Source organism: Centroberyx affinis, unplaced genomic scaffold (assembly GCF_046629955.1).
Source record: "Centroberyx affinis isolate AG114_WGS23_722 - 3 ecotype Tasmania unplaced genomic scaffold, CSIRO-AGI_Caff_v1 ptg006087l_1, whole genome shotgun sequence".
NCBI classification, from domain to species: Eukaryota; Metazoa; Chordata; class Actinopteri; order Beryciformes; family Berycidae; genus Centroberyx; species Centroberyx affinis.
In genome coordinates, this window is record NW_027283098.1 from 52050 (window position 1) to 69891 (window position 17842).

Here is a 17842-nt window from a genome sequence, read left to right on the forward strand (position 1 = left end):
GGTTTACATTTCTGGATCTCAGCTATCGTCCTCCTCATTGACTGGATCCTCCCCTCAATCACCTGTTCACAGATAGGAGGAGAATTCAGAATAAAAGGGATGAGAACAGAAGCCCCAACCAAATTTTCCGACTTTTCTTTCATTTTCTGTAGTATATTTGTCTGAGCCACTGAGGAAAAGCTTGTTTCTACCATTTATTACCATATAAACATGGATTTGTGTGTATGGAAGCAGTTCAGAGATTTAGTTTGAGCTTCACTGAGCTGGAAGATGCACTGACTGACTCAATCACCTGTACACATGATGCCAGTCTTTTCTCATACAAAAAATCCCACTGCATCAATATAAACTGAAAACACAAATCAGTGCCTCATCTCACCTTGAGACTTTCCTCTCTGGGGCTGGGGAGACTCTCTGGAGAAGATAATAAATTCTTGATCTCAGTCACGTCATTCTCCATGCGCCTGACCTCACTCTCGATGGCATCCACCTCCTACAGAGCAACACCATTAATGTCTTTGATCATCCGAAAGACAGAAAAATACATTAGCATAAGGATGAAAGGAGGAGGAGGATGAGCGACAGATGTCAAATGTAAGAACAAAACAAAGAAAGAAAGAAGGAAAGAGAGAAAGGGAAAGAAAGAAAGAAAGACAGAAAGAAAGAAAGACAGAAAGAAAGAAAGAAAGAAAGAAGGAAAGAGAGAAAGGGAAAGAAAGAAAGACAGAAAGAAAGAAAGAAAGAAAGAAAGAGAAAGAAAGAAAGAAAGAGAGAAAAGGAAAGACAGAAAGAAAGAAAGAAAGAGAAAGAAAGAAAGAAAGAAAAAAGAAAGAAAGAAAGAAAGAAAGAAAGAAGGAAAGAGATAAAAGGAAAGATAATGAAAGAAAGAAAGAAAGAAGGAAAGAAAGAAAGAAAGAAAGAAAGAAAGATCCTGGAGAAACAAAAAAGAAATTTAAGCAAGAAAGAACAGAAAAAAGCAAAAGGAACAGTAAAAGAACAGAAGAGAAAACAAATCAAAAACTGACGAAAGAAAGAAAGAAAGAAAGAAAGAAAGAAAGAAAGAAAGAAAGAGAAAGAAAAAAAGAACATATGAAATGTATGAGACGTGAGAGGGAATGCAGGGACAGTGCAGGACTCACGGCGGCGGCGTGCTCCAGCTGTGACAGCGGAGCCACGAAGCTCTTCTGCACGGCGGCCACCCGGCGGTCGGACTCGGCCAGCTGCTCCTGCAGGGCCGTGACATCACAGACCCGCGACATCTCCTTCAGCACCGAGCCGAAGCCCTGCAGCGTGGTCCGGATCTGAGCCGAGTCGTCCAGCACCAGCTGCAGCACACGCAGGAGGGAAAGATGGTCAAACTCCAGAAAACTTAGCTTCATTTTCAGTTTCTCTGTTGGTCTATCCATGAATATTATTAGACTTGTAAGACTGATAATTTAACTGTGAATGTTGCTATATGTTCTTTTCTGAATAGTGTTAAATGTTGCCCACTGTTGTGTATAATGTTGTGTAATGTGGAAATTGTGTTTTAACAAGTCATATCGTCTATTATTGAGTCCTAGAATCCTAATTTTCTTTAAATAAGTGAAAAAATCTGCGATCACTTCACTTGTTTCCAATACAAATCAACAAGAATTTCAAGAATTTAGGAGAATCAAGAGTCATTTTCTTGACAGCAGTGCAGTGATCTGCCTTATTGTGACTGGTTTCAACATACTGACACTCATTTCTAGAAAATTCCTGAAACAAGTGAAACTGCATTGGAAACAAGTGTTACGAGTTATCTCTCCTCACTGGCAGGATTTTTCTCTTGGTTTAAGAAAAATAAGATTTGAAGGCTGAATATGAGACTAAATTTATAGCCTCGTCACCCTGAGACAAATCAAAGGAATGGAGACTTCCCATTCTGAAATTCATTGGCAAAACTCTTAATAAAAGAAGTGACAACATGTGACAACTAATCATGAGTTTTTTGAATGACATCACTATTGACAGTGAAGATGGACAAACATCAAGAAACATTTGAATTTCTCATCAAACGCAAAATCTAAAACGTATGATACACCTTGCAACTTATATTTGTTACATTTACTTTGAAAGTGGGTGTAGAGTAGTATAGCATATTATGGTATAGTGAAGTGAAGTGTAGTGTAGAGTTGCATACAGCAGTGCAGTGCAGTAAAGGTCAACATGCACTAACCTGAAGAGCGTGCACGTGGCTGGCCAGACATTTAGCTGTGGTGTAGCTGCAGGGGGCCGTGAGCCACGACTGAGCCTCAGTCATCCAGCTCTTAGAGCTATTGATCATCTCCTCATGCTGCTGAAGCCATGTGTGGATCTGACCGTAACACAAGTAACATTCAGTGCAAAAATATTACATTTAGAAATCACACACCAAGAAATAATCATACAAAAACTTCACATACTGCACAAAAAAAACTTTCAACCATTTTTCTCCACATCTGACAAACAAAATTCAGTTTCCCATTTCCACTTGTGGATTATACCTCACCAAAAACAATACTAAATCATCATGCGATAAAAAACAGCACATTGATCCAGTCATAAACACCAATCAAAAACCCATTCAAAGCTGTAAAAGCACAAATATTGTACAGTCATTACTGTAACAACAATCAAAAAAGCTGAGCCATGAAAGCACAAATACAGTGCGAATACAGTATCATCATAACAAGGGAAACACACTGAAATGATTTCTTGAATTAAGTCAAATTTCAAGATCTGGATGCACCAAGAAAGCTTCATAGAGAAAGTACTATTTAGGAGTTTCATCTTCTCTTCTGTGGGCTTAACTGGGCTAACACTGATGAAAATCTTCTCAAAACAAATGGTGCTTTCAAGTGTTGTCAAAAGTATTGTAATTCTGTGATCAGTGCACATGAGTGACCCAACAAAGTGGTCATTACAGGTGGGAAAGATGCATTTTTCTGTATTTCCAAGTTGCTGAGTTTATTTTATTTTATTTTTTTTTAGGGTGGGGGTGGGGGTGGGGGGTATTGTGAGAATTGCTAATGACACTGATGAATGCTATACGCTAACAAGCCTAGAGGAACAAATATTACTCATATACAACATTAGATAGTGGCTAATGAAATAAGTAAATACATAGCTCTGTAGCAGCAAAGAAAACTAGTCACAGCATCCAATTTGCTGTTTCTGACCAACAGTACAGGTTGCAATTCTGAACTCAGAAAAGGGAGTTTAGGAGGAGCACTTGAAGGTATCATAAGTGTGACACTGGCAGAAAACAAGAGCTTCTGGGAGTTGTAGTTGTTCTGACCTTGCTGAGGAGGCCGGTCCTCTGCTCGGCCTGTTTGGCCACCTGGGAGTGCAGCTGCTGGACGTCGGCCAGCCGCTCGCTGAGCAGCAGCGCCTCCTCTGGCTTCTCCAAGTCCTGCATCTCCACCTCCAGAGCCGCCACACAGGAGTGCCACACATCCAGCTCATCCCACACACGCTGCACACACACACACACACACACATTATGGGAAGACAGTACATAGGAACATAGGCAGAGAGACTGGTATGCAGAAAGAAACATGTGCACACATATGTATACACACTAAAAACACACAATGCACACGCACACGCTAAACAAATTTGTGAACATAAATTGAGAGAAATAAGCCTTTTGTGTACATAGAAAAAGTCTTAGATCTTTTATTTCAACTCATGAAAAATGGGAGCAAAACCAAAAGTGTTGCGTTTATATTTTTGTTCAGTATAGATCTCCATTTTCCATTTTTCACCACCAACCTTCTGAGTGCTCTCTGCTTCAGTCACAGTGGGGCTTCTCTGTTCCAGTTTGTCCTGGACTGACCTCAGACCAGCCCGGACCTCACACAGCTTAGCTCCCAGTCTGTAGACGGGACCACTTCTCTCCACCGCCTCTCCCACCTGAAAACACATTAAGAGCTACAGTAGGACCCAGGATGTAGTATTCCAGTCTGGTCACTTTTTTGATCATCAGTTTGTCTTGGCCACTATTGGATACTGACTCAACTTTTTCCTTCCTGTCTAAAACTATAAAAAATGGGTAATCTTTTTTTTCTCCTCAGCACTACAAACAATTTAAGGGATTTCAACTGTAAGAACCTGTGCATGTAAGGATCCTCAAACTTCTAAGCACTTAATTCTGTGCAATTCCTGTGCATCAATCAGCTGGATGATCGATTTTAAAAATGATAATAATGACAAAAATGCTAATACGTTTCTTAAGGATGAACAGAGATCTATTTGCAAATCAAAGTAGATAAATCTCTGTCCATCCTTAAGAAACGTATTATCAATTTTAATTTTGGAAAAAACGGTGTGTGTGTGTGATTTATTGTGTTGTGTGCTGCAAACCAAATGTCCCATTAGTGACAATAAAGTGTTAAACTACAACCTGAACTCAGCTATGACAAAATCTAAATATTTCGTACCTTCTCCTCCACTTCCTTCAGAGACTGTGTGACTTCCTGCAGTGGGCCTTCGATGTCGACGGGAACCAGGCTGTACATGTCAGAGTACTTCATCCTCAGGCTCTCCATGATGCGCTGGAGCACGGCCTTCTGGGTACACAGCTGGCCGTGGACCTCCTGCAGCCGGGGGAGAGAGGATAATTGTGTTGAGTGAGAGAGAGAGAGAGAGAGAGAGAGAGAGATAGTGTGTGTGAGAGAGAGAAAGAGGGAAAAGGGGACAAAAAACAGAAAAGAGAAGAAGAGAAATTTGATGATGATGATGATGGTGGCAAGGAAGAAGAGGGGGATGATGGTGATGAAGAAGAACGACAGGAAGAGGAAGGTACTGCTGTTGTGAAAAGGATGAAATGATGAGAGTTTGATAAAGTTTTGCGTTCTGCAGCACTGAAGAAAAATCTCAATATTTGCTCATTCTCTTTATGAAGACTCATTCCAAAATCTGATGAGTGGATCCTTTAAAAAAAAAAAACCTTACCATCTCTTAAGCAAAGGCCTTCAGATATTTAACAACTTCAGATTTTCAGAGACACTTTACTTTCATGCCAGCATTATTTTTGTCAGGGAAAGTGTAATTTTTCAAACGGTGGAAATCAATCTTCTGTCTACATCTCTTACCGCACAACTGCTCAGCTCTTTGTTCAGCAGTCAGCCCCTTCTCTCTCTCTCCTGCGCTGCTTTCATTAAAGAGAGCCTACCTCTTCAAGTCTTTCATTCCCGCATTAGTCGGAGTGACCTCTTTTCACCTCTCAACTGCTACCACATGAAACACAATGACAGCCAGTTCTATTTTTCTAACACAATCTATGGGCTAAAGATAAAAAAAACAAAACAGTTAGGATATGGAGAAAAGCTAGAAATGCGAGCAGGAATACAGAAGAGACTACCTGGGTCTGAAAGTGTCCGATGCTCTGCAAAAGAGGGAGGTGCATCGCGTTATCACCATGGGAAACTGGGTATGTGTGTGTGTGTGTGTGTGTGTATTAGAGAGAGTGAGAGAGAGTGTAAGTGGTTGTGTGTGTGTGTGTGTGTGTGTGTGTGTATTAGAGAGAGCGAGAGAGAGATACAAAGCAAGAAGGAACACACACAGGGAGACAGTTTGTGTGTGTGTGAGACAGGCATGAGAGAGCGGGGACATGGTGTGTGTGTAAGTGTGTAAGTGTGTGTGTGTGTGTGTGTGTGTGTTGTGTGTGTGTGTCCATGAGGTGACATGAGTGCTGGTCGGAGACTTGGCCACAGAGGCCACCTGGAAGATCCACTTACAACGGGGAACAAAAGGTGTCTGGTACAAGAGCGGTGGGGATGGAGTGAGTGTGTGTGTGTGTGTGTGTGTTGGGGTGTATGTGTGTGTTGGGGGGGGGGGGGGGGGCTTTCTGTCTTTCAGCAGCACAGACCCTCTGCATGGGGAAGGGAACCGGTGGGGGCAGCAGAGAAAAGAAGGAGTGGATAGGGAGATGTTGGCTGCTGCTCAGGTCTTTGGACAAAAGCAGCACAATACTGCAGCATAATGCTGGGCTGGTGGGACAGAGAGCAAACCAGACAGCCACCGGGCCTCCGGCCAAACCAACGGTTACATTCAAACGTTAGCAGCATATTTACCGGACAGTTACACCGCACAGTCAACAGTCACTAAATTCATTACTGTAGCTCTGCATTTCCTAGAGGTTTTTCTGAACTTCAGGCTGAACTTCAGGAACTACTTGTAACAACTGTTTTGGCCTCGTAGCCAAGACCGTTACTCTAAATTAGCATTTTTTTTAAAGCAAAATTGTAATGTAACTAGAAGGGCACTCGGAGAGCAAAGACCTCCACCAAGGTTCGTGCTATTATTGCTTGTTTGTGAGTCGGATCCGGATACACTCCAAAATGTAATGGGTTCTTCCTTGGCCCATGCTACACCCTTCCACCAAGTTTCATGGAAATCGGGCCAGTAGTTTTTCCGTAATCCTGCTAACAGACAAACAAACAAACGGCACCAAAAACATAACCTCCTTGACGGAGGTAAAAATACACCTGTCTCATCAGCCTAAATGGTGGGGCTGCAATAGAGAAGAGCATCCCATCCCCACTAATTGAGATGCTGCAGATTCACCCTGTTTGCCCAAATGAAATTCTGGTACCAGGTATGGACACTTCTCTACACACAGGAAGTGACGAATTGAAACACAGGAGTGAAATCCAATCTGTCTCCTGAACAGCAGCAGAGAAAGCTGGACTGGATCTTTTCCTCTCTCGTCTCTTTGCTTGCCTTTGGTATAAAGCATCACAGACCGGCCGGGTTGGTAAACATGAGTGAACTGTGTGACGTTTACTTACCTCACCGCACAGGATTTCTGGGTATTGGATTTCAAATTTTTCAAACAGTTACTGTACCTCTCGCTGCCATTTGGCCACCAACATGCAGAGTTGCCCAGTGTTGATTTAAACTATGGGCTGAGATCAGACCTTTAGGTCAAATTTGTAATTTATTTATTTGTATGTTACTACAACAGTTGGCATAGCAAGCACAGCTGAGCTTTATGGGAATTATCAATACGGTTGGATCAACTGTCTATGGCTGAAACTAACCATTGTATACAATGTGACCACTGCTTGTCATAATGTCAGCATTATATTCAGTGTTGTAGTTGTGAATACATCTTTGGATTGGATTTTCTAGTTGAGTGTTTCATGTTCTGTTTACAAAGATATCAATGAGCTACGATGTTGGCTGCAGTGAGCACAAATGCATCATTGCATTTTACAGTCAGGAGGATGAAACCGTCCTCTCTCATTAAAGAGACATAATCTACACATCACCGGCCAGGAGGCAGAGAGATGCTCAGAACTCAGCACTGTGTTGGTTAGATCAGAGGTTCCCAAAGTGGGGTCTGGAGACCGTCAGAGGTCCTTGAGAGGGTTCTAGGGGGTCCGCTGCTAAATGAGATGCTAAAGTTACAGGGACTGGAATTACATTTTGTTTTTGACTCCCCCACATCGCCAAAGTCTCTAAAGCTGACCAATAAAGGAGCTACTTCTGAGTCCATGTGACTTTTACAAGCCCTGGTTTTGGTCATTGTGAAGTTGAACAAACCAAATACCAAAATGCAGCAGCGGAGCAGTGACCCACCTGCAGCTCCTGTGTGCTGCCGGAGGTTTCCAGCTCTGACAGAAGACCGTCTGCAGCCTCCAGCCAAACTCTGACACCCTGCAGCTGCTCCCGAACCTTCTCCCTCTCCTCCACCTCCAGCCTGGCTGCCTCCAGACCCGCCCTGCTCCTCTGCTTCACACTGTGGACACACACACACACACACACACACACACACACACACACACACACAGGAGCAATTACACTTTATTAATGATCACTAATAATGATGATAATAATGTGATCACTTTGAGAAATGCTTGTCATAAAGGGCTATATACTGTATGTAAACCTGACCTAATTATTTAATTATTGTGGCACTAATATATGGTATAAATATTACTGAATGGTTAAGTAACAACTAATTGATGATCGATTGATTGATCAATTGATCAATTTCCTTTATTATCCTAGTTTGTTATATATTAGTTAATATCCTTAATAATATTCTAACAGATGATTAACAAATGACTAACAAATTGTCAAAAAATATGTATTTAATTTCTTAATATTAGAATACAAAGGTAAATGGTTACTTGATTTATTAGCATGTCAATCAATATTTAAATATTTACATTATATCATCGGTAAACAATGTAGGAAATTAATGAATCATGAATTAGCTGTGAATCATTATGTGACATTTATTAATTATCATTTAATGGACTAATTCACCATTTATCAGTAATCGTTATTATAAAGTGTCACATGAAATGGGTTTTTAAAGTAGTATTATGTTACATTTTCTTGAAAATACTTTCATGTAACTTTCATCTGTCTGATTCTACTTCCTACAATGTTTACAATAAAATTATTATAAATATTTCTATCAGCTTAAAATGTGGGCAATGCTGTTAATAAAAGTAATGAAACTGAGTAAACAGTGAAACTATTATCAAAATAGTCATTCTGCATTCTCTAATTGGGTTAACTTCTTGTAAGTGAAATAATGGTGAAGTTTAACAATTCATCAATTTGCTGGGGGACCCCCTGGAACACCCTCAAGGACCCCTGGTGGTCCCCAGACCCCACGTTGAGAACCACTGTACTAAACTACATCTCTGCTTGTTTCAACCTAGAAAGCAGCAGCTGTGAATCTAACTGCTGTCCAACAGCTTGTGTAAAACTTCACTGTCCAAGCTGTTACATCTGTTTTTTTTTTTCATTCTCAAATATCAACAATTCTAACAAACAAGGCACAGATCAGTATGCCCAGTAAATTGTCTTCAGTTTAACTTGTATCAACATTTTAACAACAGCAGACACAAACAATAATACTTTGACAATTTTCTGTAGCTGCAGTCTCTTACCTTAAATCCATTAAAGTGATAGTTTGCATTGAGAACAAAATCCACAACTGAATTCAGAAGACAGAGCCTCATGGCAGTTAAAGCACTTGTGGATGATGAAGTATATATAAATACATCCTCACATACTTGTGCTCTAAACATAGAGGCACTGCAGCCTACTGTATGTCCGACCCACTTTCCCCTGATTGCTAATCCAGGCATGGCAGTCAGGGGCTTCTGGGTAATGGAGTCTTTTGTGTCAAGAGCCTAATACTTGTCTTCCTGGAAACCAATATCCTTCTCAATTCTAATTTTTCAGGAGCAGAGAAAAAAAGATGATAAATGATGATGTTTAAAAAGTTCCAACCTCACCAAAAGTCACAAGTGTCTTAATCTTGTGTGGGATTTTGGAGGATTTTTTTTTTTGGTGCTTTTGTTAATTTCTTTGCGACCAGAAAGAAATAATGATAAAGCGTTTTTATGATAAAGCATAACTTTATCTTTTGAGTATCAGGAATCAAGAAAATCGAGATTTTGTTTTGAGATGATGTTTCTAAATCCCCATTTCTAAATTTGGGGTTGTTTTGATGCAAACTTTCAGGTAATGCATAAATTTCACACTCCAAACGATGTAAACTGACTGCCTTATAAAGGTAAGTTAACCATTCAAAGGATTTCAAAATGGACTTTCATAGTTCTTAGTGATTTGCACACTGAATCCCGTCTCACCTGCTGTATCGGCCCTGCATGGCTTGCAGCTGCTGGCAGAGCGGAGTGGGAGGAGCCTGTTCCAGGTGGGCGGGGACACCCAGCAGCCTGGCGATGCGCAGCTCCAGTGCGGACAGGGCTCGGTGCTCACAGTCCAGCCGGTCCTGGTACTGGTCCCAGTACTGCAGCAGGTCGTGAAGCTCCTCAGTTGAGGCTTTCTCTCCGGAGCCGTCAGGTAGCTCCTCCTCCACCTGCTCCAGGACAACAGAGGCCTTCTCCACCTGAGAGGAAGAACAGTAGAGAAGTGATGTCAATATTAAATCTGGTGTAACTCTGCACCCCCTACGGAAGAGGATTAGGGCCACATGTGAAATCTATTTGAGTTCTGAGATAAAAGTCAGAATTCTGAGTTTATAGTCAGAATTCTGAGAATAAAGTTCTGAGATTAAAGTCAGAATTCTGAGAAAAAAATCTGAATTCTGACTATATTTTCAAAATGGTAATGCAGCAGAGCCATGAGGTTTTAAATTTAGAGGATTATCTATTGCACGTATCTATCTACTTATGCCATCCGTCTACTTATACTAATTCCTGGCTCTAACAATGATGGGAATCTGCAGTATCATGGCCAATGCTAATGTACCTAGGCTTCAACCTAACTAGGCTTCCACTTCACCTCTTGATAGTAGTAATATGTACATACACACAATCCATAAAATGATTGTGTTGAAGCAGCAGTGCTTGTATGTGCAACATAAATTCCTCCCTCTTCACTATCATTTGGTTTGATCCAGTTGAGGACACAAAACAGCTTGACTGGAAAGTGCACAGGAAGGCAAGGCTAAGTGGTCATTTGATCTAGTCTTTTAATCTAGTATTGAGGCTCATCTTAATTTTTCTTGGAACAAGTGAGAGAAAACTCAATGAGGTGAGATAATTTCACTCAAATCAAGTCATAATCTTGATCTTGGAATGAACTATTTCAAGAAAATTCTTAAAACAAGTCACTGCACTGAAAACTAGTGACATTTTTTCACTTGTTCAAACTTCAATACAAGAAGTCATTTGTGAAGATGGACATGTATGTTTGTATCTAGATGTACTTACGCTCTTGGTGATGTCGCTCCATTCTGCCATCCTCTGTTTGCAGCGGGCTGTCAGCTCCCGCGTGCAGCGATGCAGTCTGGACACGTGTTTCCTGACAGAAGCCACGGCCGCCTCCCTGCCCCCACGACAGCTCTGCTCCGGGCACCACTCCTTCAGCCCCTCCAGACGCCTCTGGAGCGACTCCACCTCCTCACACAGAGCCTGCACAACACACCCAACACAGTCATGTCAGTCACAATAGCGTTTCTTCATGAATGGACCTTTAAGTGGTAATCTGTGGGTGGGGAAAGTAAACGAGTAATGCTCTCTCCGCTAGGCTTGGGTTGATATGCGATAATATTGAATATCGCAATATTTTGTGAACATTGTGATATTTTCTGCAGTATTGAATAACGACCCCCACCCAACCCAATGTGCTGCCTAGATCAGTGGTTCTCAATGCGGGGTCCGGGGACCACCAGGGGTCCTTGAGGGCATTCCAGGGGGTCCCCAGTAAATTGATGAATTGTTAAACTTCATTATTTTGTCATTTTAGAATGACTATTTTGATCATAGCTTCACTGTTATCTCTCTACCTACAGTACAGATAGTCATGGAATTCTGGACAAAATCATATCTGACAATAAAAATATTCTCAGATTTGGGTCCGAGAGACAAAATCTCATCAAATGGGGGTCCGTGGCCCTAATGAGGACTAAATTAGGGGTCCTTGATATGAAAAAAATTGAGAACCACTGGCCTAGATCACAGTTGTGCAAACTTTTAATCTTGTAAACCTATAATCTACTAGTGATAGTAAAAAAAACAAACAAAATAATCTAAATTAAACCAAATGGCCACTATTTCCTCCAATTCTTAATTCATTAATTACATTTTGGATATTGCAGACAGAGTGAAAATATATTACCTAGGTCTAATTTTCCGTGTTTTTTGTTCCAGGTGTCATTTTAATACAAACTTTAAAAAACAAAAGTAAGTCAGTGGTGCTGAATACGGGTCCCCAGAGCAGTCAACATCGACGACGATCATTTTCATACCGACCTTTAGCTTAACTTGCTGGTCAGTGCAGTCAGTGAGAGAAGTGACTTTGTGAAAGATGCACTGTGAGAGGCCGTCCTCTGTGCTCTTCACACACTGGCTGATTTCATCCTGGAACGTCCTGTATTTTCTGTGATGTTCTGCACACCTGAAAGACACAAATCTTGATCTGTTAATGTCCAACTTAATTCAAATCTCCAATTCCATGTTTTGGCTTCCTGCGGCGGAGCTATCCCTTCTGCTTACATACACATAGTGACTAATTGTTGAATGTATAAAATGACATGTACAGCCCTGATATCTATTGTATGTCTTGCACTATCCCCTTACACTGTGTGAGGGCCTGTTATCCTGGTGTATGATATCCTGATAACCTGAAATACATGTGTTACTATGTAAGTTGTTGATACTGTATCTGCTCCAATGTCATCAAGACAAATTCTTTTACATTAATTGTACCTAATTGATCTTCATTCTGATTCTGATCATGATTGGAATGAGGCTTTTATGTGAGATTGAGGAATCAGGAATTTTATGTGAGATTACTACAAAAGCCTTGTACCTGCTGAGACACTCCAGTCTGATGTGGCCCTGTGCCTGGAGGGTGGACATCCTGACCAGGAGCTGGCTCAGAACGTTCTCCTGGAGATGCTCCACCTCCTGGGGGGAAAAGTAAGGATGCTGGGGAACCTGGCTCTGGAGCTGGCCCACATGGATCTGGAACTGCTGCTCGAGTGAGGCCAAGGCCTGCTGGGTCTCCTCTAGCGTTTCAGAGCACGCTCCGACCGAGCCGCGTGGCGGCAGGAGAGACGCCTCGGTGTCCCGCAGGAACTGTACTGCACGTTTAACAGCAGAGGTGTAGCTCCTCAAAGACTCCCTGGCCTGGGAGATATTCTCCTAAAATATCATAAAGAGCATATGTTAACCATAGATTATAATGACATCAGGCCTGCAGTACTTCAGTCCAGTCTCAGTCTTGAGTCCGGTCTCGAGATCCCTTTTTTGACGTGTTTGACACTGACCTATCTTGTCTCAGCCGCTATTGGATGTTGATTTGCCTAAAACTTAAAAAAATTTAGTAATTTTATTGATGTTTGGTTTATTTTTTCCCTAGCACTAGAAAAAGTTTAAGTGATTTCAACCTGTGTATTTGGATCTCAAACTTCTATGCATTGATTAGTCAATTCCTAATCGCTATTGAATGGTATAGTGCAGAGTGGATTTGCAAAAAGATCTACATCTGTGTTCTTGACTTGACTTGACTGGACCTATATAATAAATATAATAATACAAATATTGACCAATATATAAATAAGTCAGACCTGGGTCAAATAGTATTTGAAAATAATTCTTAGAATTAGTTTTAACATGTGTAGAGTACAAGATGGGTGGGCTTTACTGCATCACGACAATTCAAATAAGTAAGGTGTAAGGTAAAAGTATACTAGATTGACGTTCAAGTGCTTTGCTGTGATTGTCTAAACATCCCAAAGCCTCATTGTGTTGTCCAAAGCAAGAAACCCCACTTCTCTGGCACCTAGGTAGGTCAAAACAAGTCCTAAAAAGTATTTGCAAACACTAGATGAACCAGATCATAGAAAAAAATATGCAAGCACACAGCAAAACAAAGCCGAATGATGCAACTTGCCATTCGTGAATCACATTCAGTTAGGACTGTATTCTTCAACTCCACCAGATCCAGAGATTTACGTCCTTGTCTGTTTCCTTTCTTTTGCTCCAGAACCTCCAATGCTCTCAGTCTGGACTCTACAGTCTTTTTCAAAGACATAATCCTCCGGTGCTCTTTGTTAATGACTGCTTCCTTGGGCTCCAACATGGAGGGTTGTTGGAGCTCCCGCTGGGTGTCCCTGAGGAAGGCCTGGGTGGCTTTCTGCTCTGAGTCGAGGTCCAACCCCTTCAGCAGGCCCCACTCCATGATGCTAAGGTTGTTATGGACAGCCATCTCCCAGGTGTTAAGGCTCTCCATGTTCTGCTTAAGTCTCTGTCGCTCAGCACTCAGCTGCGAGGGGTAGAGGTCAGGGGAGATGCTCTGGAGCTTGTGACCAGCCTCCTCGCACTGCCCCTTCATCAGAGGGAACTGGGCCAGCAGGGTCTGACAGGTCTTGTACCTCTCCTCCACATCCCTACTGTCCTCTTTGGTCTGAAGGACCTGCTCCCCCACATTCTCCCTGAGGTCCTCCACGCACTGCCTCAAGTTCAGGTACCTCTCATGATCCTTGGCCTTCATGTCCAGGGCAGCCATTTTGCTGTGAAGTTCAGAAATGACTGAAAGCACTTCCCTCGTCTTTTCCTGGGGGATATAGGGTCGGACAAGGTCCACCTGGCACTTGTGTTCTACAATCATGTGTTTGAAAGGTTCGAGAGCATGCAGGGACTCTCTGGTGATGGGGAACCTGTATCTGTTCAGGTCTCCCAACATCTGCCTCAGGCTTTTTTCTACGGCAGTCAGCTTTTGCTTGGACGAGTCTAGAGTCTGGATGTGTTCCTCTAGCTCCTGCTTGTTGGTCTTCTCATAGCTGCTAATGGCTCTGATGTCCTCCTGGAGGTTGGTAAGCTTGTCGTGAAGCATGCAGTTCTCTGTGATGCTGAGCTCAGAGGCAATGTCTCTGCTCTTCATTACAAGAGCCTCGCAGACGGCAGCCTGCTTCTCAGCTTCAGACAGGGTCTCTTGGATCTGACGGGTCCGGCGATCAAGGTCAGCAGGGCTCGTAACCTCGCCCTCTGCTCTCCTGGAGGCCTCTTTGTGCAGGTGAGCCACAACCCAGGAGTCTAGGTCAGCAATCTGTCCTGACATCTTTTCTCTGGTCTGCAGGCCTGACTCTATCTCTCTCACAGCTTTGGCCAGCTTCTCTGCTGTGGACTTGGAGAGTTCTTCCAGGGCATCCAGAGAGTAGTGCACCATGGGCACCTCCTCAGCCTTGTCCAGCTGTGGAAGGAGCTCTGTCACCTCCTCCACCAGCGCCTCCAGCTGGCCCTGTTTGGCCATCACCTCAGACTGTAGCTTCTTCAGGTCTCTGATCTGCTGGTGCACCTCCTCAGGGAGGAGAGCCACCCGTTTCCTCTTGCCCTCAATGTCAATCTCTGTTTTCTTAGCCCAGGCAAGGGCATCCCTCATCACCTTGACGATTTTCTCCATGGTGGGGTTGCTGCTGCTCTGTGTTTGGGAAGACACAAGTTCTTCTTTCTGGCAGAGCTGGTCTTTGACCCTCTGGAGCCCCTGTTCTATGTCTTTTGTTTCCTTCTCCCACTGTGAGTTGAGGACTAGTGTCTCTGACAGCTGCTGCAGATGGAGGTATCTCTGCCGGGCAGCACTGACCTCAGCGTTTACTACCATCAGCTGCTGCACCCTCTTACAATTCCACTGAGCATCAGCTGGAGACTGGACGTCAAGGTCTTTGCCAATTATCTCCAGGTGTTCCTGAAGGCCTGATATCTCCAACAGAAGGTCACTAGTCTCCCGGGCAAGGACATTTACACAGTGCAAGGTCCTGTCCACGGCTTTTTCTAGGCCTCTCCACTCCTCCTGTAGGCCCTTCTGCTCAATCTGTGCAGTTGCTTGCTCAGACTGGCTGAGGTGGGGGCTCAGCTTGGTATGGGTCAGGAGCAGCTCCCCAAGGACCGTCCTGTTCTCCTCCATACCTCTTTGTATGGAGCACAGTCGCTCTGCCTCTTTGGAGCTGCTCTCTTCTGGGGATCTGAGGGAGAAACAAAGGGATAAGTGCACAACTCTTGAGTTTGGCATTAAAGTTGTTACAACAAAGGCATTAGGCATAAGACTGAGTTGTACCCACTGTTGCAAAATCCAAGACAAGTAGCAACACTTATCAGAGGAAGCAACAGGGAAGAGTTATTGGAAGAGTCGTGTTTTTGACAAAGAGCAGCACTAACTATTCCACTTGTAGATAGATGCTACCAATTGCCTCGACCATCGTCTCATTTGTTAACAGTAATTATAGCAAGGTGTTACAATTAATCTGTTCATGATACATTGATGTTTAAAAATGCTAATTGTAACCACAACCTGAATATAAACCAACTCACGTTCTGACAGCCTCCAGTTCTGCTGCCAGTCTCTCCAGTGTGGTCTTTGCTGCTTGGGTCTGTCTGGCACAATCAGTCACCAGTTGCAGCTGGGCCTCTTTACTCTGGAGGACAGCAGTGGCGTCCCACACAGCCGCACTCCACTGGCCCTCCACATGCTCCAGAGCATCTGTATCCGCAGCATCGGCTCTTCTGGGCTTGGCGAGCAATGACACCTGGGCCTGGGCAGCCTGTCGGCACTCCTGTACTCAGCAGCGGCAAGACACATAGGGAATTGACTGATAAGATCAAAGTCTGTATTTCCACAAGGTTGGCTTTCAAATGCAGTGCTATTGTGAGATTTTCTGTGTGATTTGTGTGTTTTATTTCTACTAGGGCAGATACAACCATGAGGGCAAGCACCTGCCTGTTGAGAAGGTTACTTTTTGCTTATGTATGCTAGTTTCCAATACCCACCCTTGGAGCAGGCTGGTACAGATATGCAGTAGAGCTGCCCTTGCCTGGGAGCACTTTGGCATCATTAACCAATGTTAGTAACAAGCTGCCTTCCTAACCAAGCTGCCAACCTGCTGTCCAACTCCTGCTGTATCTAAAACTATTTTTTCTTTCCCTCCTGTGCTGTGCGGCCTCTCATTTGGAGTCTCACCTCAGCCTCCTCCACCTGCTGGGCCATGGTTGTTGGGTTGAGCTCAGCCGGGCGGTTCTTGCAGCCCAGGACTTTGGCCGCAAGCCTGCTCAGACGATCCTCCAGATCACTGATGGATGTATCCAGAGCCTCTGAAGCATCCTCTTGGGTTTTACCCTTAGAGAGACATAGAAACACAGTAAAGCCTGGTGTCACAAAATTTGGCTCATGACCCAAAATGGATTGCGGGCATGCTTTTTTTGGAGGGGGGGGGGGGGATCACAGCATGAAATGTGTCCCCTTAGAGCAGCAATCTGAAAAAGTATGAGAATCCCTGCATCAAAGTATAGTGCCCAATAGCATGTTTTTTTGGCATTTCGTTAACTGCATATTTGCTAATATACAGTGGAGAATGACAGGTAGGATAGGAAAGACACGGGGTAACATGACAAAAACCATGAGCTGGATTCAAACCCAAAATGCTGAAAGTACATTACATGCTCTTAGACCACTATTCTTCTAGGACATTTCTAGCATTTATCAAATGTTGTCACCAAATAAAATTTTTCTACATTTTATATTTTTATAGAGACAGCGCTCCAATTACTCTCCTAAAATTTCAGTTAGGATTTCTTGATACCTCAATAAGTAGGCTGTTAGGTCCAGTCCCTGCAAGAAGCTGGATCTCTGAGAAGATGTTCTTCATGGTGGGTCCTGCTGGTGCCTCCAGAACTGGTTTCTCTGTCTTCACAACATTAGCTGCTGCCTCAACTTGGTTTTTCTCAATAGGCACTGCTTCCAGCAGCGCTTTCTCAACCAGAACAGCATCGTTTGAAGCTTTCTGAACAGGAACTGCCTCCACCAGTGCTGGGGATATCTTGTCCACAACGTGCACCTGTTGCTATTGTGAACACAAAAGAACAGCATTAGCGGGTGAAAAGTAGGCCAAATTGTAACGTACAAATGTATACTGTTTCTGCTGAGCTGACAAAAGAGCGCTGCTTCTTAAAACAAGTCTTCCCCCCTTTCGAATAACAAGAAAGACAAGACAACCAAGCCTCGCTCCCTGTGACTTCAAAGAGAATGACATCATGTGTGAGGTAGCTCATATTCCTACCCAGGGGCAGTGAAAGCTGTGCTAGCACAGGTTTAAATGCCTCAAGCTTATGTTCTTTGCTTTGTGTATTATGCCTATAAAATGTAGCCTAGTATGTGACTTGTACAGCCCCAAATGTATTGTACTCTTTTTACAAGCTCTAAAAGCCAGTGTACATTGACCAGTCATCCATGGCATTCTTACAGTGTTACGGAGCAAGTGCAAGCAAGTAAATATAATGATAATAATAACTTTATTTATATAGCACTTTATTTATATAGCACACAAAGTTACAAAGTGCTTTGTAAA